The 25,238-nt window shown below is 35.4% G+C and overlaps 1 pseudogene; it reads left to right on the top strand.

Moving 5' to 3' along the window:
- LOC140171213 (uncharacterized) overlaps positions 1-25,238 on the top strand; it is an 87,203-nt pseudogene that overhangs the window by 40,634 nt on the left and 21,331 nt on the right.

Here is a 25,238-nt window from a genome sequence, read left to right as displayed (position 1 = left end):
CTCAGATGATCTTTGCAGTTTCATACTCCTGAAGTGCCAGGCATTGTTTTCCCTGAGTTACAGGTCGATCAGAGCAACTTTCAATTTGACCTGACCTTTGACCTCAGATGACCTTTGCAGTTTAATACTCCCCAAGTGTCAGGTATCATTTTCCCAGAGTTACAGTCCAATCGCAGCAACTTAAAATTTGACCTTTAACCTCAGATGACCTTTGTGGTTTTATACACCCCAAGGGTCAGGGATCATTTTCCCAAGTTACAGCAACTCTAAATTTGACCTGACCTTTGACCTCTGATGACCTTTGCAGTTTCATACTCCCCAAATGCATGGATTGTTTTCATTTAGTTACAGCCTCATCGGAGCAACTTTAAGTTTGACCTGACCTACCTCAGATGACCTTTGCCGTTTCATACTCCCCAAGTGCGAGGATTGTTTTCCCGAGTTACAGCCCCATCGACAGCTTTAACATTTGACCTTTGACCTTGGATGACCTCGGTTGATGTTTCATGATCCCCTTATCAATGATTATTTGTACATGTACTAAGTTTTAGCTCAATCGGACATATTTCAAAATTTTGGTAGAAACTATATAGCATTTACCTAGTAGCCTTTAGTGTGCATGTATAGATTTTCATAAATGCATCATGGGAAGGAATAACATTTGACCACCAAACCCCCACCGCACAAATATTCACTATTATTGCACAATCAGAGGCAACTATATAGCATTTACCATTATACCTTGTGTGTATTTTCCTAAATGCATCATGGGACACCATAATTTCCCGTGATTATTTAACTAACCACAAAATGGGCTATTCCACTGGGCGATTTTAGACACGTCCAGTTTGGTCCTTTCTGTGGTTAGGATACTGTTTTAATAATATTTACTTCACTTTCTTGGAAACAATATGCTTGTTATCAAAATAGCAGACACGCTGTCTCCCAGCACAAGTTACTTACCAAATTGCTGCCTCTAAAGATAGCTGCTTCATTACATTTCACATAAATATTTTCACAAAATGACCCTATTAAGCCTTACATGAACTATGACCCCAATCTGTGGTACAACTTATTTGAAGCTTGGGCCAGCGGTTCTTGCTGACCATAATTGGTGGTCATAGCATGTAATTTAAAGGAAGAGTAGCATTTTAAGATTTTCACAAAACGACCCTAATAACCTTCACGTGACCTTTGACCTCTATCCGTGTAGAAGTTTTATTCAGCTTAGGGCAGTGCGTCGTGTGGCCAAGTTTGGTTCAAACTGGTTCAAGCGTCTGGCACTAGTAGCAATTTTTGGTTCTACTAAAGAAGAAAGAAGAAGATTTAGGAGCTTCACAGTATATCAGGCGGATAAATCCGCCTGATATAAACAGCAAGAAAAAAATAAGTTAGGCTGCACGCCTAACTTAAATATAGGAAGAATTGCAATGTTCACTTGCTTTTTTTTATCTAGGAAGAGAAATCAACTGCGACCTTTAAAAATGCAATGTTTAAAAACAAGGACTACATTTTTGTAACTAGCAGAATTATTTGGTTTCTTTAGCTTTCTTTCTGGCTTTAGGGTAGACTTTCAACCTTGTCAAATGACACCTACATGCCCGATGACCCTCAAACATGGCCACACATGAACTTGAATTCCAGGCATTGTTTCAAGACACATTTGACTGCCCACGTGTTCATTAACCTCCCTTACACTTCATTAACTGTGTCATTAGGAAATAAACAGTGATGTTCAAAGGTCTAAAAATCCCTGCATTTTTATAAACCACTAGATACATTCCTGTGCAGAACCCTCCCACGCACCATTGATACATACAGTAAAATCACGAACTTTTTGGCCTATAGGCTGATGAAAAATTGTGGATTTTGTGGACGCTAACAGGTACATTTGGTACATGTGTAAAAACTTGTTATCAGGTTGCCAATGCCATGGTGATCCCATATTTATTTTGTATGAAATATTTGAACAAAATGTATGATCAATCAATATTTGCTAGGAAGTACATGATTTGGATAAAAGAAATTGTAATTACATAGGAGTTTCAAACTTTCAAACTAAATTGACCAAATTAGTCCCAGTTCAATAAAGGAGATTATTTGAATCATGTTGAAATTTGAAGAAGGTGATGGGTTGATGATGAATTCTTACAAAATACAAACCCTATACATCTCCAGGCTCAGAAATTCAGGAGAATGTACATGAGATTCTCCTGAACTTATTTATGTGAATCTAAAAAGATAAAAGCACATAATTTAGGAGCCTACACACGGTAAATGGACAGAATTTAAAGATTCTTGTAAAATGCTGTTGCCAGAATCCAAGTGGATTATTGGAAAGTGAAACAGAATTCTGCGCTGTGCTCCTCCATTTTGGATGATATAAATGGAGAATGAGAAATAAGTAGGGCATTTGAATTTAAGTTGACACATTTTTAGGCTTTTCAATAGCTGTGCAAGGACAATATTTGTGGAATCAAAGATCCAGAAATCTATGATTAAAATAAATTAGAGTGATATTAAAATGGTCAACCTCACATGTTTGCAAGCTTATGGTCACTATGGACCTACATTGTACATTATAGATATCTCAATTTCAGATTAAACAGCTTATCCCTTGGGCTTAAATCACATTGTTTTCTTTCTGGTCCAATAGGTGTGTGGAATTTGACAGAGTGAAGACATCCTCTTCAATTCAGACCATTGACCTAATAAGGTCATCATAATTAACTCACAAAGGCTAGGATCTGCTTTTCTCATTAATGGGGAAATGATTCAGACCATTTCCAGTCAGTAAACCTATAATAATAGGCCTTGTATATGGTCCTGTAAATTGTTCATGGATGGAAAAAGGCCCCTTTCTGCTGCTTGAGTTTATACATTGCTTGCAAGATGTCTAGGAAGTTGAGATACTTTTAGCCTTCCTGATATAAAAGAAACACTTTTGGAAGGTTTTGTGATCATTAGAGGGAACATACCTACCAGAAGAATAAAATAATAATGGCATCCTCTTTTTTCAGTCAATATTGCATGTACACAAAACTAAATATGGGTATTTTCGATAAAAAATAAAAAGCCAATCTTCCTCCTTAAAAAAAACCAAAAAACGGACAAGAAACATGTTTTTATTTTTTACTTGGATTTTTTGAAAATGACAGTTTTGCATCTATCAGGGATAGGGAGTCAGCAGATCTCAAACTTTTCAGAACCACTACTTCTTTACTTCCCTCTGTTGACAAGGAACGGCCTTCAGAACAGCCCTTTTCAGAGCCACCAAAACTTGACAGTTCCAAACTTGTCAGATGACAAACCCATTTAACTTGTGAACCCCCCATACATGTATATTAAATGCAACATTTAAATTTTATTAAAAGTTATGATGAAAACCAAAATATGTTTTTAAAACATGAATTGGGAGAAAAAAGGGAATTCAAAAATTCAAGATAATTCTTGAACTTGGATTGTTTACCAAAAGATATGACCAAGTCAGAAGAAGAAAATGAAATGAATAATAATTGCTGGTGAATTTGGACTTAAATATTTCACGCTCCAGGTAACGGTAGAATAATATTTCACACAAATATTGTCGCTTTAAACCCCCATTTTGATTTAAATAAAGCCAGAAGGCCAAACCAGTTATTCCAGTGAAATGCATTGACCATGACCTCGCTCCATTTGATCAAATAGAAAATTATGCCACAGTTAGTTTACGCTCCAGGCACATTGATTCCTATTAAAAAACGTGCTTCTTCTTCATCTCAGCATCATTATTTTCAATCACTACACCTCCAGAAAAATTTCTAGGGTAAACATTCAGTATTTTATGCAATGTTTAATATTGATCATGCACGATTTTTGTATAGAATTTAATATTTAGCTTCAGTGTCAGCATCGTGAGCTTGTGTCTACTTAGGACAGTTTCTTTGCACTATCTTTATTGTATGCCTGCATTTTGACACAGATTCTCTATTTGAGAATCTGTGATTTTGACTTCCAAATAAGTCAACATCCCTGGATTGTATAAGAGTACTCACATGCTTGTTCACATTGATTTAATATGCATGCATGTGTTTGTCAGTGCAGCGAACATAATACACACTCACTGCTACAGTGTTCTAAAAGTGAATGCGGTCTCACGCCCATTATTAATAGTCGTAGCGTCCAGATCACGTAGGATAAACAAACCGTTGAATGTGTAACAAACTTAATTAAAAGCTGAAATACAAAGAGAACAGAAAGTGAGAAATAAATTTCAAACTGAAAAGAATAATACAATTCATATCATACATTTACACATAAATGTAATTAATATTATTGAATCCTTTATTCACTATAATATTCACTATACTGAGTATATTGCGAACTTGAAAGTAACCCAATCATATGCCCAATAGAAAGCTCTATCCAATGTGCAATTCAAACAATATTTTGCAAATATTGCTGGTAAAAGAGATTTTAATAACGGCAATAACACCATTAGTATGCCGTTACAAATCCGTAGGTAAACAAGTTGCAGCGGAAAAACGAAATAGGGCCTCGGGACAAACACAATATCAGTTTATGCAAGGAAATAGCCCTTGCCGATGGACTATAATCAGAAATAGCTTGAACTGGTCAGTTCAAATAGCCTCTTTCATCAAATCGCAACAGCTCAAGCGCCACCGCCACTTTATTTTCCCCCTATTTGTGATGCGGCTGGCCATTGGATAAGTAAATTAAACCATCCAGCCTGGACAGTATATAAACAAGTAGAGACAGAGTAATTTGTTGCGCTCTATTGATGGGGCTCCGTCCGGTCAGAGCATTTTATCTTTCTTTGGCTCATTCTTGCCTGGCGGTATTTCATTAAGCTTTCATCAACATGATATTGAAAAGTTAATGAAAGTTGAATGCTGCCCTATACAACTCTTTTGAGTTGTCATTTTGGATTTAATACAATGTACAGTTTATACCAGCTTATGAAGGCTATCACAAAGAGTATTTCCAGGTGATGGTATGATTTGGGTTTAATGTACACATAAAAGTGTAGAAGGGTTATTAAAACTCATTCTCAAATCTCAGACACTTTATTTTCATGGTAGCTGTTTGTAACACGAAAAGTATGAAAAATAAAAATGTACAACGTAGTGTGAAAATAGCCACTTTTACAGAACAGTATGACTGTGTAGTGTTATATACAGATACTTTTTTTTATTTGAAAACAGTAATGATTGTCAGTACAAGCATTTTCATCCCTGTGATAGCAACATTCTAACCAAATAAATAATCATACATGCATTTTGAAACAACAAAAATGTTTCCTGAAATGTTTTGATTGATATTCATTCGGACCGGGTTTCTTCTTTTCTTTTTCTTCTGTTTTGTTGTTGCCATATGTATGTTTTCATGCGTTGTTGTTGGTCCATCTGTCCATTCATTTTATTCATTTATTCATTCAGACTTCAAGGAGAGCCACAAGGAAATTGATTATAATCATATATCATGTATGGAGACTCAAGTGAGATGCACTCTAATAAATATTGTTATAGAAATACTGCAATATTCTGTGATACCTGGTGAAATAAAACTGACACCAAATTTCCTGTTCCTTCATAAGAGAATTCCGAATATCAACCCTATCAAAAAAAAAAAAAAAATTTGTTGGAGAAGAAATCTGTTGATCTCATCATGTCCGTCCTGTATTAAAGCAAAGATACTAAAAATTTGATTAAAGCATATTCCTCTTGGTAAATGGTAAGATTTTAACTCCATGAGAACTACCTGCCAATTAGCCAAAAAGAAGTTTGCATTATCAATTGGACCAATCCCACGCCAAAAATTGGGGTGAATTATTTGCAAAGCTCCATTCTGATTGGTGATTAAAGTAAAGATATCATGTAATTGACCAATCAGAGGCAATGTTAGATCACGGCAGGTAGTGTTCAGAGGGTTAAGTGAGAATATTTCTGCAATAGATCTATGACTGAAAAATCACTGTACATTGCCAAAAGTTACATTACATGATTATGTAAAACACAAGATTGAATGAAAATTCGAAATAAGAGGTTAAATCTCAAATTTGAAATAACTGCTCATCAGTTTTGGTCAAAATAGAGTTGAGTTTTGAGAGAACTTTTTTAGATGAAGTAAATATCATAATCTTGGTAATGGCTTGTAAAAGATGCCTGTGTATTAGATGAGAGCGACCAGACCTACTTTGACTCTGTGGTGCATGAGGTCCCCTGTCCGATCTCTGGCAGGGGCGGTTATCCACTCTCCTTACTGCATTTGAGTTGTGGGGCAGATGCAGTGGGTGACAATAATCTCACAGCATAGACTCTATCCTTTCTAGAGTCTATGCTCACAGCCAGTTCCGATAAGGATAATGTCTGGCGTTTGTACTCCCCACCATGCTCCCCACCATCCCGAGCCCACCATGTTTCAACACTGAATGATATACCCAGCAGGGTTTTCTTTAACGCACAAAACACGCGTATTTACGCGTTCAGGCACTTTGCTGACTCCTTCAAATCCAAAGTCCCAAAGTCCAACGCTGTACAAAATCTTGAAAACGACGCGTTCAGATATTGCAAGATTTGAATAGAGAAACACCCGATATTGTGCATTTATTCTCGGCTTTTGGCATTTAGGACCTACTCCCGATTGTAGGGCCCATCACATTTTGTTAGCATTAATCCATGCATGTTTTACGGTGATTGCGAGTCTCTAAAATGTGTCAGTTTGAAATCTTGCAAATTGGGTTCGGGTCCTTTTTTCTGTTTAAATGATGCACCAAATGTCTTCAATTGGACTTTAATTTTGCAAAATTTTCCCTCTCAGGGGTGAACATCCCCCTCAGACACCCCTATGCGTAGTGGATAAACAAGTGACCATTTTCGCTTCTGCTTTCGACATTTGACAATTTAGGCCCTATTTTTAACACAATTTATAAGCCTAATATGGAAAATGTGACAAAGAAAGGCTTCATGGACCGTCATTTCACAATTTTCGGCTTTTCACCTTAAATTTTACACAGTAATAGTGCCAAAATGGTCCACCAAATCGCTTCAGTTAGGTCTTCATTTTGCCAAATTTTCCAAGTTCTGGGGGGTGGGGGGAACATCACCCTACGTAGTTGATAAACAAATGGCCACTTTCACTTCTGCTTTCGACATTTGCCAATAATGTTTAACACAATTTATAGGCCTACCATAATAGGGAAAACTTGCCGTCCGAAGGCTCCATCATGATCATGTCCATGGACTGCTTATTTCACAAATGTTCGGCTTTTTTAAACTAAAATTTTACACATTAATAGTGCCAAAATGATCCACCAAATTGCTTCAATTAGGTCTTCATTTTGCAAAAGTTTCTTACTTCTCAGGGGGCATTTTTAAATAGTATTATTTTCTTTTAAAATTGCCCCCACCCTTCTGACTGCTCTAGATCCGCCACTGCTCCAAACTGTGACGTAGATTTCTGTTTGACTTGGGGGGTGAAAAAAATGTCTTGAAGTATAGTGAATTCAGCATCTTTTGGCGTAAGAATACGTTTATGGTACAAACAATTTTGCCATTGTTGAAATATGGTGCAAAAGTGGAATAAATTCGTGCTAAGCGCGCAAAAATGTGCACTTTTTGGGCTAAAATGACCAAATATGAGGTTAATTTGGTCAGAAACACACATACAGGCGTCAACATTGGGGAGATGATTGTATGGACCATCCCCCTAAGCAAAATATTGGGGAGATTTCTCCCCCCCCCGGATCTCGCCTATGGCTCCAAAAACAAACATATTGTTAAAAATGTCTTCAAAAATAATATTATTAAAATACCCCTTATGCAATGTTTTTGACTCCTTCAGAGGAAAAATTCACAATTGAAAGGGTCAAAAATATTTGAAAATACCCCTTCAGCAAAATGCTTAAAGAAAACCCTGATACCCAGGTTAAATAAGACATAAATTAAAAAAAAAAAAGAAGATACACATTGTGGGGCAATATTTTGAGTGTTTTAATACACTGTAGAGATCAAAAACCACACTTCAGCAATGCTGTAATTATGGTTCATCTTCTACATGAGAATAACAACAAAATATCATTCACCTCTTCCCTGAGCTTAATCTTGTCCTCTCAATTTGGCAGTGTGTACAAAAACAAGTGCATTATTAAATTATTCGCCAAATTGCGCATGATGCATGATGCTGTCTGATAGCTGTGTAAATGTCATAGGGTGTGTTCGGTGATTTAAAATAAAAAAAGGATTTAGGCTCATTGTAGCATGGTAGCATCTAACAAGATTGAATGTCCAATTTAATATTTTGATGCATCCTTCAATATTTGGATAATTCATGGAAGACCTGATAATTATAAAACTATTATTACAAAGTTTATTACTATGTTACTTACCAGTATGTTTAATTTTGATTCCAGAAGTTCCTTCTTTTGCTAGTCCTGCACAGCACTTGTCCTACGAGAGAAGAAGGATCAGAATCAAAGACCCCACCCCTCACCACCACCAAAGTTGATCAAATGATATTCACAATATTTTGCTACATAATAATATGGCAATTGTATGTACATCACTTGCTGAAGAAACATGTATTCAGGTGCAAGATTTAAACATTTAAAAATAACTTTATTGCTTAGTTTTCACTTTAATTTGAAAGCAGTGAACAAAAATAGCAAATGTCTTCCCTTTCTATTATGTAGTCATTGCTGGAAATCATCCATTGCTTGTTCAAACAGTCTACTCATAGAAATGAAGATTGAACGTATGTAACAACTATTCTTTCAAAAACATAGAATCTGTAAAAAGACAATTACTTTATTTCCAATCAATATTCCTGCTCTGAATTGGCACACAAATTGCATGATTGCAGGAAATTTCTAAATTGAAAAATTTGTTTTAGATGAGAAGACATGGTAGAAAATTGATTGTGTTTCCCCCGCAGGATAGCTGTAGTGCTCAGTAACTATATTTATTGCAAGGCATAGATTCAGTGATTTGGATGCACAATTAGGTAATTGTTCAAGTGCTTGAGGGAATTTCATGCCTATTTTACTAAAACATATATCCATTTTATGGATTCCAAATGAGCTCACAAGAAAGTACAATTAACTCATGAATTCTAACTTTTAAGTTACACCAATATTTTATGCATAATGTGGCTAATATACTATCAATTCTGTTGTATGTAGTGTATCAAAATTCAAATTTCATTAGCAAAATTTTTAATACTTGCTCACTTGCCTCTAGGGTTTCTTTCAATCATTGTTTTAAACAAAATGTATTACAAGTCATATACAATGGAGAGGAGTGGGTTTGTTCTGTTGGATGTACACAAGGCATGAAGCAATGAGATAGAACTAAAGAGTACCAACTCCCACCATATTTGCATGTCACTCATGGAAGGGAAAATAGCGTCCCTCCGGATTATTTTGCTATGTGCCCAGCAAACTTTAATTCAACGTGTGTAGATATTTGCATTTTGTTTGTAATGTGTTGTGCCAAAAAATGTGCATAAGTGCTACCATGGTGCTACATAGGCAAACCTTTATAACATTGAAGCTTGACGATGCAAAGTATCATTCAATTTCAGTCTCTTGCTGATCAATGTACAATGTATATGCTATTTGCCCTCCATGAGCTACAAACCAATATGGCAGCTTTGCAGCGTTACAAATGGGCCAATTTCAAGTTGGTACTCTTTGGGTATAATCTCTTTGCCAAGAAGGCAAATAGCAAGTGCAAGTAATGTGTGGCTTCTGAACTTACATTTTCTAGGGTATACAAACAATGAGTTTTAATATAGGATAAGATCCAAGACCTAGGGATTAGATATTTTGATCATCACTGAGAATGTAAAAATATCAATAAAACATTTGCATTATATTTCTTTCTTCTGCCAGGTATCACATAAAGCTGACTGTTATATTGCTAACTACCAGCAATTACCAATGCTGCATGGCTACCCCATATAACACTTAACAGCTCCTCATACCTGGGTGGAGTGGGACAATCAAGATAAAGTGTCTTGCACTACATGTTACCTCTGACAGGGTCACTTTGAACCCATAAATATGTGATCACAAGGCCCTATACTTCCATTTGTAGCCTATTATTACCAATATTTAATTTGACAAATATGTAGTATTAAATGACTTTGCCATTTTTGGAGGATATGAATTTTCTTTCAGTGGGAAGGAATACAAATTATTTGATTTACAGTACTTCAGCATTGATTTGTAGTTATTGCTTTCTTGAAAATTTTATTCTCTGTATAATTCATTTGATTCACTCAACTGGATGATCATTGATCAAAGTGTTGCAATAAATTTTAGATATCATATTGCAGTAATTCATCAAAACAATATTGATAAACATATGACAACCAAATCAAAAGTCAGATTTATAATAGATTTCTATTTTGAGTTGGAATTACCTTTAGTTGACTCCACGGAATAAAACCATGGAAGAAAGAGATGTGATCGCCAATATTTCGTTCTTCTATGATAAAACCCAGTTTAGACAAATTTCCCCCCTTATTGGCGTAAGGCTCTGAAAATCTTACCCCTAAAATATGGTGTAATTCGGCGCAAGAAACTAAAATGGACTCTTAAATGGCGTAAACTCAAAAACAAATCCATTGAAATTGAAAAAAGATACCTTAAACGTCGAAATTTTACCTGAAAAGCACCCTTTTTTCTAAAAACGTCGATGCCACCACAATGCCAAAAATCAACCCTTTTTCGACGTTTTTGGGGACGAGCATGCGTACCACTTTGGTATACGAGTGACTCAAATATATTTTTATTTTTTGAAATTCAGTTATAACTTTTCAAAAAATATGTCTAGGAAGTTGGAATGCTTTCTATAGCCATATTAAAATACAAGAAAAATTTTAGGAAAATTTTATGATAATTGGAGGGAGTATAACTCTCAGAACAACAAATAAAAAAGGGCCTCCTTCTTTTTCCAGGCCGTTTTGTATACACTAAAACAGCTCTAATTATGGGTATTTACACCAATTTTGCGATAAAAAATAGAAAATAAAAATCCCCCTCCTCCTCCTTTTTTTCGAAAACCCGGACGTGAAACATGTTTTATTTTTTACTTGGCCTTATAGCGTCAAATTTAATTTTTCTGCTGGTATTTCTAGCTTTTGCATCAATGACCAGCTGTGTAAGGTTTGTATGTAGAGTTTTATTGGAAAGTTTGTTGACCAACAAACTGGTAGGATGCCATGCATCACTGCACAGGCCTGGAAACTCTCAAATTCCCAGGGAAGCTAAATAATAGAGTAATATATTATAATAATGGAACTTGTAAGCCTAATCAGGCAGAATTTAATAGTTTTGTGTAATATTGTTAGGTTTGATTTTAAAAAAAATTCAAGTGATTGTTGTGATTTCAAGTGATGTTGGTTTTAAATAGTATTAGAATGAGACTAAATTTAGCTAAGAATTAGCATTGCATGATTTCAGTTGGGCACTTTTGATTTTGATTTTGTCCCAATCCACACTACTGTGTTTTTTCCTGTTGATTACAATATATCATGTCATAATTGTATTATCTAATTGGTATTATGTGTCCGCTCAATGTCGTCACTTGTTGATGTCGTCACCATACTACATTACAAATGTGTCATCATTCGCTAATGATGAAAATTTCCATCATTGGGCTGATTTTTAGCATGATTGTAATTACCTGTGTGCGCAAACATGTTTGCTCAATAGACTTCATAATTGCTGTGGTGTGTGTATGAATGAAAGTGATTATGAAATGATGATGAGATGCTGACAGTGTGTGAACGCTCTCAACATAATTGTGTCATCGGGAAATCATGATGTAAAATCAAATACTGGTGTGGACTGGGTCTTTTTGCTTCATGGTTAAAATTTGATCCTCTGTCATCTTTGATATAATGAAATTCTTTCTGATGAAGACTGAATGCAGTTATTGCTTCCAGCATCCCTTTTTAGTGCCAAATAATATTCTGAGGATGATACTCTATAAATCCAGACCAGTTAATCACCCAAGATATTTGACATCAAAATTCATCTGCCATGGATAATTTATGCCAATTATTATGGCTGATTGAACCTAAAGAGGAAACTGAATGGAGTAGTATTCCTTTGAAGAAAATCTGAATACTAGATCCTTGATCCCAAATTCCCTGACCCTTCTATGAATACACAAGATGTGAATTTGCTTAAATCGTAGCCAGAGGGAGACTCTGGCTCCCAAAATGTAAAGCTTTCAGAGTGGAAATACTGTTTTTGTGTTACACAATAGTGCAACACTTTTTGATCAAGAAGCATAATGATAATAATGGTTTTATTCTGGTATTTTAAGTCTTTAGAATACTTTTGTTAAATATGTGAATAGACTAAGATTCTGCTATTTTCTGAAGGTCTCAAAAGATTATAATAATATGGTTTTGTTATAGTGAATGACCATTGATTGGTGACTTCTGATTTTAATCATTTCATTCAGATTGCAGGAGGTAAAAGTACTTCTTGTAGTTTTAACTTCCTGTCCTGGCTTGGCAATAAATGTTTTACAATTTTATCCCCTCCCCCCAACCCAACACACCTATAAACACACACATTTCGCCTTGTTCTGTTTTCTGTTCTCACTTCTTCAAACAAAATACTACTGACAGTTCATAGATCTGACTTCAGTTTTATAAAAGCCTTCATGTTGTACGTAAGCAATAGCATACCATATCGTAAAGGACATAAGGGGACATGTGCCCTACCCATACCCCTTGGTCATGGTGAAGTTGGGAAACAGCGAATTCACCTTCACTTCCATTTTAATCTCACCTTCATGGCTTCATCAGGTCGTTTCTACTGGGCTCTAATATACAGGGTACTAAGTGGGGAAGTTGGAAGTCCAGAAAATATTTGAATTTCTACATTTTTTTTTTTTTTTTAATTATAATGCCCAGTGTACTAAAAGTAAAATACCATGTGAAAGACTAAGCCTGAAGTGCTTTAAATACTGTAAAACTTAAGTTTTTATATGAAATCCGGAGATCTCCGGTTTTATTTAGAGTTCACCGATCGAGTGCTTGCTAACTCATCTCATGTGTAGGCCTACATTATATATATACGGTGTGCAAAAAGTTCGTTCCGCCCTTATGTCCGGTTTGCTCTAAGAATATTATCACTATAGTTAGAGCACCATCAGCTTTTGCCCTCAGGATTACTTGCTATGAATGTTCTTAAGGCATACACACTGTAAAGATTATCCAGCCATTTTAATTTTCTTCTAGTGCGGACAGGCGTGTGTCTTGAGGAATTTAAAGAACCCCAAACCTCGGAGAATTTAAAGATGGCGTCCAAAAAAACCGACAATGGCTTGTTCAAGGAGAGAGAAATTGCAAGAGAATGGAAGAAGAAGGTCTTAACCCAATAGAGAAATGTTGTGGTCTAGTCTAAAAGAAAGTTTTTTTGAAACTCCTTATTGCAAAATCATAACGCCACTTACAGATCGAGTCCAGAGTGTATGGCAAAGCCTAGATAAGAATAAGGAACTTCTTGTGCCATTAGTTGACATTATTTCTGTGGCAAGCGTGGTTTGGAGGTATCATGGTGATTGACCACCAAGGATCCTATGACTTCAAATAAATTTGTTTAACATCTCTACTCATGTAACAACATAACAAATAACAAGTAGCCTTGAAATGCATTGTGTGAGTTTCATTTTAAACATGTTATAAATGCTTTTGGGTAGGGGGGGAACGAACTTATTGCACACGGTATATATCATTGAATCAGTGAAATATAAATTGTGTGCATATCGCTATTTGTCATGCGTCTTATACATCCCAGCTGTGTGAAGCTCTAGTGCAATAATATGTATATCATACATGTACAATTGGCGAGCTAATACTTGCATTGTTTAATAGCGCTGGACTTGGCAAGTACCTGTTACAGTAGAAGGTGATAATAAAGTACTGCTTCTCTTCAGAACTAAATCCCATATCCCTTTACTTCACAATATTCTTTGATATGTTAAAATGGAGCAAATTGTTTACAAATTAGTTTCTATAGTTGTGGAAATCCTTGTTTACTACCACACAAATGCTCCTTAATATTCTGTTTTGGTAAGAGTAACAGGTTGTCCCAAACAAAAATGTGTTCAATGTTTTGGAAACCTACCTATTCCCAAACATGTTCATCTATGGACACATAATAATGCATTTATTTGCACTCTGTCTTCATCAATGAGATTGTTACTTGAATAAGTTGGTTCAGTTGTCATCAGTAGATGAATATGAGTTTACATTTTCTTTTGACAGAAACCACAACTAAAGAATTAGCACCAAAGGAATTCTTATTATCCTTTAGGAATATTTGATTTGAAAGAGAGAGAGAAAAGTTTGAGTGGTCATTTTGATCACTATAGGGATTTAAGTGGCTTTTTGGACTCACTGGTGCAGAAAAGCTCGGAAATAAACCACCACTGGCCCATTCCATGTCAACTCCAGGGATGTGCACCGCAGCACCTCTTCAATTTTTTTCTTTTTTTGTGTGGTGGTAGATATTGATGAGAAAGTAAAATCCTGAAAATTTGAGCTTCATACTCCATTTCGTTTTCCCGTGGCATCAATTTGAAATTTATGGGGGCAAACGTAAAAATGTGTTGAATATCAAGAGCGATGTTGGAGGTCCATAAATGTATAAAGAACCCTTTAAAACTGTGAAAAGTATGTATCCTGGGGCAAATTGTTTTGGTGTAGAATTCAAATCTGCTATCAGAAAACTTGTAGACTCCTTTACTTTAAAAGTATAGGGCCCTAAAATGCAATATTGTCCAACCAGGACCAACCAAAGGGGTCAGAACTGGCAAAAAAAGTGAAAAATAATTTTAGCGTCAATTTTTTGGAGTCAGAGCCCCAAAGTAGGACATTACTCTTATCAATATTGAGCATATTAGAATACATTTACCTGAGATATTACCCATGCAAAACCACTTTTTTTTTTTTTTTTCCCCCCTGAAAACCAATGTCAGAATTTACCCCACCATCAACTTCAGGTATGTTGAACATATGTTCTTGGATAACATTTTAAAGGGTTGGCTTTATACATTTATGGCTCCAACACATTAGTAAGGTTTGCCTTCTTTTTAGAGTTGACCCCTAAATTTCAAATTAATGCCACGGGAAAACGAAAATGGAGTATGAAGCTCAAATTTTCAGGATTTTACTTTCTCATCAATATCTACCACCACACGGAAAAAGAACAAAATTGAAGAGGTGCTGTGGTGCACATCCCTGGAGTTGACATGGAATGGGCCCACTATGCAATCATGGGAAAAATACTGTGTGTGGAATTGAAGTGAAAGTTTTACAGGAATGAAAGGCCAGATAGGTTGAATGAGGAATGAGTGAATGGCTAAGTCTTGTATTATGATTGGTGGATTGAGAATGGGAGGAATGTGTGGTATAAAAAGAAGTAAGAGCTTGTTGGAATTTGGGTGGGCGTATCATGCCCCCAACACAACTGGGCTACTATTGTGTTTACACACATGTACTACCTGTTGTTGTGTGTAGTCTGGTATTGAGTGTGTATGGGAATAGTACATAGGACATACTTGTGAGAAATGTTGGGATACATCAGGATTATTTTAAACCTTTAAAGTTACACCTTACGATAATTGCCTGCAATTGCAGTGATCATCAGTTTCAGGCGATATCATAATACATGGGAAATAGAGTTTGAAGCTAAGTTTGTTGTGGGTAGGTACCTTTTATTAATATTATCTTCCTGGTTTGTTGTCATGGTTGTAGTTGTACAAAAATGGTAGGTAAACCCCAAGTACATGTGTGTGTGTGAAGTGCGTAAGTTGCCAGTCTAGCTTTGAATTTGCACAACAATAATTCCGCATTCTAGGCTAGGCTAGAGTCCGAAGCTGTCATTTTTTGGTAGATCAGCAGCGACATTTGATATGCAAAAGTTATTTCATGAGTCAACTGTAATCTTCTAGAGCAAGTTTTGCCTATTTTGAAGCGAAGTGCAATTTGACTTTTTGAGCAACATTTTTGATGTGATTATACCTGTTGTGATCGGCTAGTGTGAACTTGCAAACTTACATTGCTCTACATGGTGTAATGCTTTGCCATCAATTTCTACTAGATTTCGATAGCTTCGGAGTTCGGACTATAGCCTCAAATGTGAAGCTATCGATAAGCAAATTTGAAGCTTAATTTCTTGCACAGGTGTGTTGCTGAGTGTTCCATGATAGAAACAAATTAGTTGAAAGACCTGTACTGTAGTGTCATTTCAGATTAATACAAGGTGGATCATCTTTTCCATCTGTGAGCAGCTCAGTTTGCCTACGTGCGTACATAATGTAAGATGACCGAACATGCATCATAACATGACTACATTTGATGAAACCTTGGATTCCATATCTGCTTTCAGCAGTGGCTTCTTAGCTATAATTGTGTGGCAAATATTCAATCCACAGCCACCAATTTGAGTGTACATGAGTAATGATGAGTATACTAATGATCAGTCCTTGATGATCACAGATGCAGATTATCATTCCTCATGTTCAAAACATTTGGGTGTGTGGGTGATCACTGATCATGGGGATGTTGTCAATGCAAGGCAGATGCATACTATCATAACTGTGTATCATGCTATTTAATGGTTTTACAATTCACATGACATTATTTGGCATTTCCATACTCATCATTCCATACACCTTGTTCAATAATGGATTTTAACTTTTTGCATAATATTTTTGCAAAAGGGCTTATTTTTTCATGTTTTTCAATGGGCAAACAGGCTTTTTTTTCATAAATTCCAAAAGTCCTTATTTTTTTTCATTCCCAACAGAATGGAAAGTTTATAGGCCCTACCCCTGTAATTTTGCACCATGACAAGTTGTTAATTGTTACAAAATATACTGGGTAGCAGATATGCAGATTGTGTTTTGTTTTGTTGTGGTTGTTTTCTGTTAATTTTTTAATGCAATTAAAATCTTTGTGACAGTATAGACCTACAACATGTTCAGTATGTAAACACATTGCTGACTGTTTCCTACAATCTATTGGTTTCACAGAGATAACTGAAAGGAAGTTCCTGATGTAATCTAATTAACGCAAAACTAATTAATTAATAGTACACACTGTTCCTCATTCATGGAAAAGCAAATGTGCTATGCAGTGTGCAATGACATAGATAGCAAACTAGTTTCCTAATATTTTATTGGGTTAACCTAGAATTACTTATTATTCAAACTAAACAAAAACAATTTGTTAACAAAAACATTGTGTTTACCACGGCTCCCTTTGTTTTTCTTGATGGAGAAGTTGCGCTTTCAAAGAAGGGAAGTCACTTTCAATGTCGCTCTCGATGTTGTTTGTGCATAACATGCATGTCTATATTTAGCTGTAATTGTCTGTAAATTGTGTGTGTGCAACAAAAATATCACATATTGTGATCTTTTCATTCAAGTTTATTTTGATATATCTGTGTATTGTTTTTTTGTCATGTAGGCCTAAATAATACCAAAATATGTTCTATCAGAACTGTAATCACTCAAAATTATTCAATTCTTTATACTTTTACCATCGGGCTCTGTTGCTTTTACTAGGTACTATTGAGAGACGGGATGAACTCGTGCTGGTGTGCTCGCTGCTTGCTACTATATTACTTTATGCAAATTAAAAATTTGAAGAAAACCCCTCATACAATGTGTGACCCAATTTGCCTTCAACAGTATGCATATTTTCAAATGTAAGAATATGAAAACCATAGACCTAGTTCTTTGTGGTCTTCAATTCACAAAATCAATAGTACTTGTTATTAGAATTGGACATTGACAGCCTTCAAAATACAAGGCCCTACCCCTGTAATTTTGCACCATGACAAGTTGTTAATTGTTACAAAATATACTGGGTAGCAGATATGTAGATTGTGTTTTGTTTTGTTGTGGTTGTTTTCTGTTAATTTTTAATGCAATTAAAATCTTTGTGACAGTATAGACCTACAACATGTTCAGTATGTAAACACATTGCTGACTGTTTCCTACAATCTATTGGTTTCACAGAGATAACTGAAAGGAAGTTCCTGATGTAATCTAATTAACGCAAAACTAATTAATTAATAGTACACACTGTTCCTCATTCATGGAAAAGCAAATGTGCTATGCAGTGTGCAATGACATAGATAGCAAACTAGTTTCCTAATATTTTATTGGGTTAACCTAGAATTACTTATTATTCAAACTAAACAAAAACAATTTGTTAACAAAAACATTGTGTTTACCACAGCTCCCTTTGTTTTTCTTGATGGAGAAGTTGCGCTTTCAAAGAAGGGAAGTCACTTTCAATGTCGCTCTCGATGTTGTTTGTGCATAACATGCATGTCTATATTTAGCTGTAATTGTCTGTAAATTGTGTGTGTGCAACAAAAATATCACATATTTGATCTTTTCATTCAAGTTTATTTTGATATATCTGTGTATTGTTTTTGTCATGTAGGCCTAAATAATACCAAAATATGTTCTATCAGAACTGTAATCACTCAAAATTATTCAATTCTTTATACTTTTACCATCGGGCTCTGTTGCTTTTACTAGGTACTATTGAGAGACGGATGAACTGCGTGCTGGTGTGCTCGCTGCTTGCTACTATATTACTTTATGCAAATTAAAAAATTTGAAGAAAACCCCTCATACAATGTGTGACCCAATTTGCCTTCAACAGTATGCATATTTTCAAATGTAAGAATATGAAAACCATAGACCTAGTTCTTTGTGGTCTTCAATTCACAAAATCAATAGTACTTGTTATTAGAATTGGACATTGACAGCCTTCAAAATACATTCACAAATACATGGAAGTTTACAATTTCCTTTTTCTATTTTTCTCATATTTACAGAATGTCAGCTCTGAATGTGGTATTAATTCCAACATATCAGATGGGAAACCGATAAAGAAGATAACAATTACCTGGGACAAGAAAAAGGTAAATATTGAACAATTTTTATTTTGTATATTTGGCATGCTTTTATTATTCCCCAGCATTTTTAATGTTCAAAATATTCAGCCCAGGGGAAAAGTACTGTTTGATTTATATAAAATTGATGTCCATTTTAAATCTATTGATAGGGAAAAAGAGTCACTACAGATTACTCCAAATTGGAGGAAGGAAAGTATTATTGTATTGTAGCTTATTACAGTTTAAAATGACTTCAGGTCTCACCCACTAAATCTTCAGCCGTATTGTTTCAACTGGGAACATCACCACTACCACCTCAAAAGACCGTTGACCACGAGGTTCACTCGCTTCATCCCGTATCATCCTTCGCCCGATCTGTTTCTTCTGATGGGCCCATCACCCCCAAATTAACTCGCATTCACCATCAACCGTTTGTACAGTAAAATCCTGCTGTAAGACAACATTTCAGAAGTCACAGACTTCTCTGGCTTTCTCTGCTCTATTCCATAAGAGCTGTTAATTTTTGGTATGCTGTCTATATTTACCTGTATACAATGTATCTGACCTGCTGTTTTAACTCTATTCAATTGTAAGCTAAAACTATACAATACCACCAGCTCAGATTGAACTTGGAAGTTAAGAAAAGTTCAGAGTAATTGTTAGAGAATTCTGAGGCATGACCTCTCCCACCTGTTCCCATGACCCTTATAATAGGACCAAAGTTTAAGATAAATTTAGAAAAATGCAACTGATTTGATCTTTTGTATGGGTAGACCTACATAGGTAATTATCTGGAGCAGGTTAATGATCATTTAGAAGCTAAAAGTGATGGCTGTGTTCTGGCACATTCAGTTTCATTTTAAAATTGCAACAAGGTTTCTTCTTTAATAGCTTTATAGTTGTAATATATTGCTGTAAAAAAGTTTGCTGTAATTACCGTATATTGGATTAGACTAAAAAGCAAAAGGTATCATTCCACCGCAAATGATGAAATAAGTTTGAGAACAATGTTGTAATGATATCAAATTAATTAGTACAATGTATGGAAAGAGGAGGTACAGCCACTCTCCATCTGCATTAATTCATGTTTCTATCAGAAACCTTATCCTTCATCTTAGCACTTCCCTAGCATGTTCATCAATGTGTAGCAGTCATAATGAGTAAGACCAACCAGATGTCATTTCAACCACTTGTTACATTTGACATTTTAGCGTATTACCTGACACAGCAACTGTATTTCATTATTGCTTAATTACAATCCAATTAGTCCATTTGTAAAATCATGTAATCACTAATGTAGCACTTCCAACTATTTTAATTATAGGCTGTCCTCGTTTGTAATTTTGGTACATTTGTGGCTGTATTCTAAACTATTCATTGTACAAAAGCAAAAATATCTTAATGTTATGTAGCCTAGTGGTGAAGTGGTATTTGTAGTAATCATTGGTGACAGTCCTGTAATAAGGTATGGCATCGGTCAATTAGAGTCAAATACAATGCTTTGCCATTTGCATAGAAGACTTAATATGTACCAATTAGTAGAGGTTACTTGCTGAGCTTGCCTGTGACATCTAGGCAATTCACCAATTTGTGATCTCTATGCTACATGTATAGTTGAATTGGTTGTTTGACCTTTTAGTAGATGAAGGAGCAGAAATGGTTTATGTCCTGTGTCTTTTGCTATGAACTTAATATTTGCATGCATTTCAAGATCAAATCGAATCAATTAATTAATTTGTGTTTTTATCGTATATGAAGTATCACCTGCGGGTGGGAAAATATTTTTATTATATTCTTTACTTTTTTCTCTTTCGTTTGACACCACTCGGGGGATCATACCTTTTTGGTATTTCAATATATATGTCCATTTAAGACCAAAAGGTTGCTAAGTAAATAAGTAAGCGAGAAAGACTAATAGGCCTATAGGCTGAGATCATTTCATGGTTCAGCAAAACATGCATCAAATTTTGTCAAAGATCAAGAGCTAAAAGTAAAAGCATATCTTCTTACTACTGTAACCATGCGTGAAATACAATTACTGATGTAAAAGAAATAAATACCCCATCAGTCAGACATCCAAGCATGCCGTTTTATTTTGCGCTACAAACAAGCGTAGTAGCGCTACTTGACATCAAAAACAAACACAATTTAATGCGATCAAACCACTGAGAGAGTCAGCGGGGTCTGAAATGTCAAAATGCTTTGCAAGTAAGCAGGGTAAGTGTTTGTGTGCTGTCAAGTTTGCATCTCGGTTGGACTCAAAATAGAAGTGGGATACTGCCAAACAAACTCTTCACAGTAATTTATATTTTGTTAATTTTGTGAAGGGTGTCAGCTTGTGAAGTTAAATTGCCACAAAAGTTAAATGGTAGGTAGGGTAGCTAAATTTACACAAACAAACTCACTTTTGTGCAGAGGTTTGTTTTTTTAAAGACAGGAAGTACCATAAAAATTTTAATTTTTATGGTACTTCCATTTAAAAATGTTTCATATTAAAAGTAGAAAATCATTCAAATCAGCGCAAATCACCATTGCTTGTTTTTGCCCAATTAGAGCTTTTGTAGGCTCCAAAACAGATGGAGCAGATTTTAACGAGTGTTTTTGCAACTCAAGGTATTCAGTTGATGAGTGCCTGTGTGGTACAGATTTGCAGAGAAACTGGAAGATTTCACAACATGTATGCATGCATGTATTTCAACAACAACCAATATCGAAGCCTTGCAGGGTTTCATCAAGATCTTTTGTTTCTTTATAAAAAGATGACATTAACAAGAGTGAAATAAAAAATATTTTAATGATAGTTAGGGGGTGGTTAATATTTGCAAGAATATCTGGTGTTCAGTTTTGTCTAAATATTCCTCTTCCAAAAAAGTGTTTACAGGCGACAAATGTGGCAGTAACTAGACCAGAGAGCAGATAAAGGTCTAGTAAATATTAATTTACCTATACCCTATACCATCCTCCTCCTGGCCTAGCCTTGGAATCTGTTGTAAACCTTTAATGAGAATTATTGCAATTGAACTTCACCTGTGGTACCAAAAACAATCAAAAACCAATTAGGGGCTTAATTGTTGTAAGGTGGGCGTGAATATAATAGCAAATGACCGGCTGTCAGAGATGATCAACATTGATTTCCAATAGAATCATTACGTGAATGCAATATGAAGTTTATTTAAAAAATTAACTTGCCAAGATGACAATGAGTAATGTTCTGATATTCATATTTTCTGAAGTCTGCATTTTGCAGCAAAATATGTCTTTCACATGGATACTAGTTTGTAGTTGAATTGCTGTCCGTCTATTAAAATACTGCTTTTAGTTGATCACGTTTGTGTATGCGAAAAACAAAAGAGAGAATCATATTAAGGGGAAGTGGAATTCCGGAGGTAGATCGAGTACCGAATATTGAGCAATTTCCTGCTGACATTCAGGAAACTTGTGCCTGGGCAAATCACATTAATAATTTTCATCCATTATTATTAAAGAGAAGAAGTGAAAATGCCATACTGTGGTCGAAGGTTTTTCGTAGAATTATCAAGCCCTTTTGCCATGTTTCATTATTATTTTTTGAGGGCAGTGGGGGACTTTTGTAGCGCTAGCAGGAAAAGTATGCTTTCATTTTAAAGTTGGACTGTAACCCTACCACCACAAGTGGTTTTTGTGTGTCTTTCTTTTTTACCATTTTCACTCAAGAAATGGAAAAGTAGACGGGTAGACCATTTGATGGATTTTGGGGTGCATCACACCACAGATCTGTGATCACACACCCTGCCTATGACTGCCTGTTGGATGAGCCTGTGCAGCTTGCCTGAAACTTGAACATGTTGTCTGATGTTGAAGCCACCTGAAAGAGATGCACAATTATTTTTAGCTGCTTTTATGCTTTAAAGAGACCCCCCCAAAAAGCAACTGGTGCAGCTCTTAATACCAAATGTGCGTAACTGTGAAAGTTTCAAATTTCAGTTCCAGTATTAGATTTAATTTTACCCCCAAAAAAAGCAACTGGTGCAGCTCTTAATACCAAATGTGCGCAACTGTGAAAGTTGCAAATTTCAGTTCCCGTATTAGATTTAATTTACAAAATAATGTTTTGAACTACGGTACTGGATGAATAATCTACACCAAGATTTAACTGTGAAACTTGTTTTAACCAAATAAAATTACATGACTCTGTATTAATTCAACTTCTCAAGGTAAAATAAGAAAAAATAGCCTAGGTGTACTATTCATAAAATTACCTGCAAAAGCGAAATTCGAAGATTTAGTGATCTTATTTCATGATTTTAAAGAATTCTCAAATATCTTTCAAATATCTTAGTCTTAAAAAGTATGTAAAAGTATTCACTTGTAATAACAAGCATAATTTGAGCTCTCAGTTGTGTAAAAACTTTGGTTATATTATTTTGCGGCGCCACCTGATTTGTCGCTGCGCTTAAACAAATCCAAGCTCACAGTGCTGATTTTACGACTTCAGCAACCAGGCACCACTAAAACGGGACGGAATTATTAATATTGCCGGTATAAACAGAGCGGACTCCATTTCCTTCTGATATCTTTGCCATCAATCACATGATAGATTGATGGCAACTGTCATTAGGATGGGCCAGGATTATTAACGAGAGAAAACTCGTTAAGCTGCCTAAGCACTTTGGTGTTTTAGCTTTTGTGCATTCATTGCACAGGAATTAATCACTTAATATAGGGGTTGGATTGGAAAGCTAGGCATTTTATGTAACATATTGATGATGTAGTATGTACATTTGTCATAATTATCAAATTACAAAGATACAAAAAAAAATTGCACATATTTTAAGGATCTGTGATCGTACAAATGCAGCTCTTTTAGCACTGTCAGAACTGGAAAATGCACGGAATCCTGGAATCTCCTCCCTTGAAAATGTTGACAAAAAATGCTTTCACCACAAACATGCATGACAAAGTAAAGAAATAAGTAAGATATTGGGGAAATTGGGATCTTTAAGGAAAGTTTCTACCCCCCCCCCCCTTGCCCCCTGACTATGAATAATATATCATTTAAAAACACAATCTCATTTAAAAACACAATGATCAAAGGTTTTTACATACTTGGGAGGATGAAAAGTACCAGCAAAGTATTAAATACTTTGGTACCAGTATCTTTAAATATTACTTGATCAGTCATGAAGCGTAAAATTATGGTGACAGGAGTTATGTGGTTGTCATAATTTGTGATGTGTGGTCTGTTATTGCTTTTGCCAAACAGTAACTTACAACCAGATAAGGTCAAACAAATCTGGATCTTCTGCCAATATGACAGCCTTTTATAAAAGCTATAATAAAAGGTGGTATAGATAAATAAATTTCACTGGTCAAAAGCTGGTTTATAACTTTCTTCAAGGATCAATTTTAGAAGGACATCTTCATAAAATGAGAAAAGGTGTAAAATGAACATAAATTTTTAATGTCCATTGAGATTTTTTTTTCACAAAATAATTTTTAAAAAGAGCTGATAGAGCAATAAAGCTTTTTATGCTTTTATAAATATTTAAATTGTCTCCATTCCCTTCTGAAGGTTAATACATGTAGAGTTTACAATTTTTATTTACAAATTACACTTTTCTTTTAGCACCTTTGGTTATATTTGACCATGATTTGACTGTGTAGTACAGTGGTTTCAGCAAAGAGGGAGAATATGTGATCATAATTGAATATAATTTAAGTACAACTGTACAACCAAAGTTCATGAAGTTCATGTGTAGAAGCTTCCCTTCCTAGCAAAATGAAAAGCATCCAGCTAAACAGAAATGGTAGCCACCCATCACAGATAGATTTATAGTATTACATTGCTGTTTGCTAGAGGTGATTGAGGAGGAGTCACAAACATGAGGCCTATGAAAAGGCAAAAAGCCAGAAGAGCATCGGTCTGTAAAAGTATTAGGTTTGTATTCCCGTCATGTGCTGTGTTCAATTTCCATTTTTGTTATCCAGACGGTATTTCTAAATCCGCATCAAAATTGGATCACTGAAAACCTGAGTTGTCTTGAACAGGTCTGCAACGTGCCTGGTGCAGCAGGCATGCAGCAGCATTATTTTGTGTAGGCTGTATAATTGGGTATGGTCCAGAAGAGTGGTCCACTCAGATCCAGTCAACATCCCCCTTGTGTTGGTATATTTTGAACAACACAAGTCCATATTTTAAATCTAAATTAATCTGAACCCAAACTTTTCATGTAATTCAACCCTGTCATGTTATCTAGCACATCAATGCCCATTGCCCACATCTTATTGAAGGAAGATAATTCCATATAAAACTATT

This window comes from Amphiura filiformis, chromosome 15 (assembly GCF_039555335.1).
Source record: "Amphiura filiformis chromosome 15, Afil_fr2py, whole genome shotgun sequence".
NCBI lineage: Eukaryota > Metazoa > Echinodermata > Ophiuroidea > Amphilepidida > Amphiuridae > Amphiura > Amphiura filiformis.
Note: the sequence above shows the minus strand (reverse complement) of the source record. Positions and strands in the feature narration are given on the sequence as shown.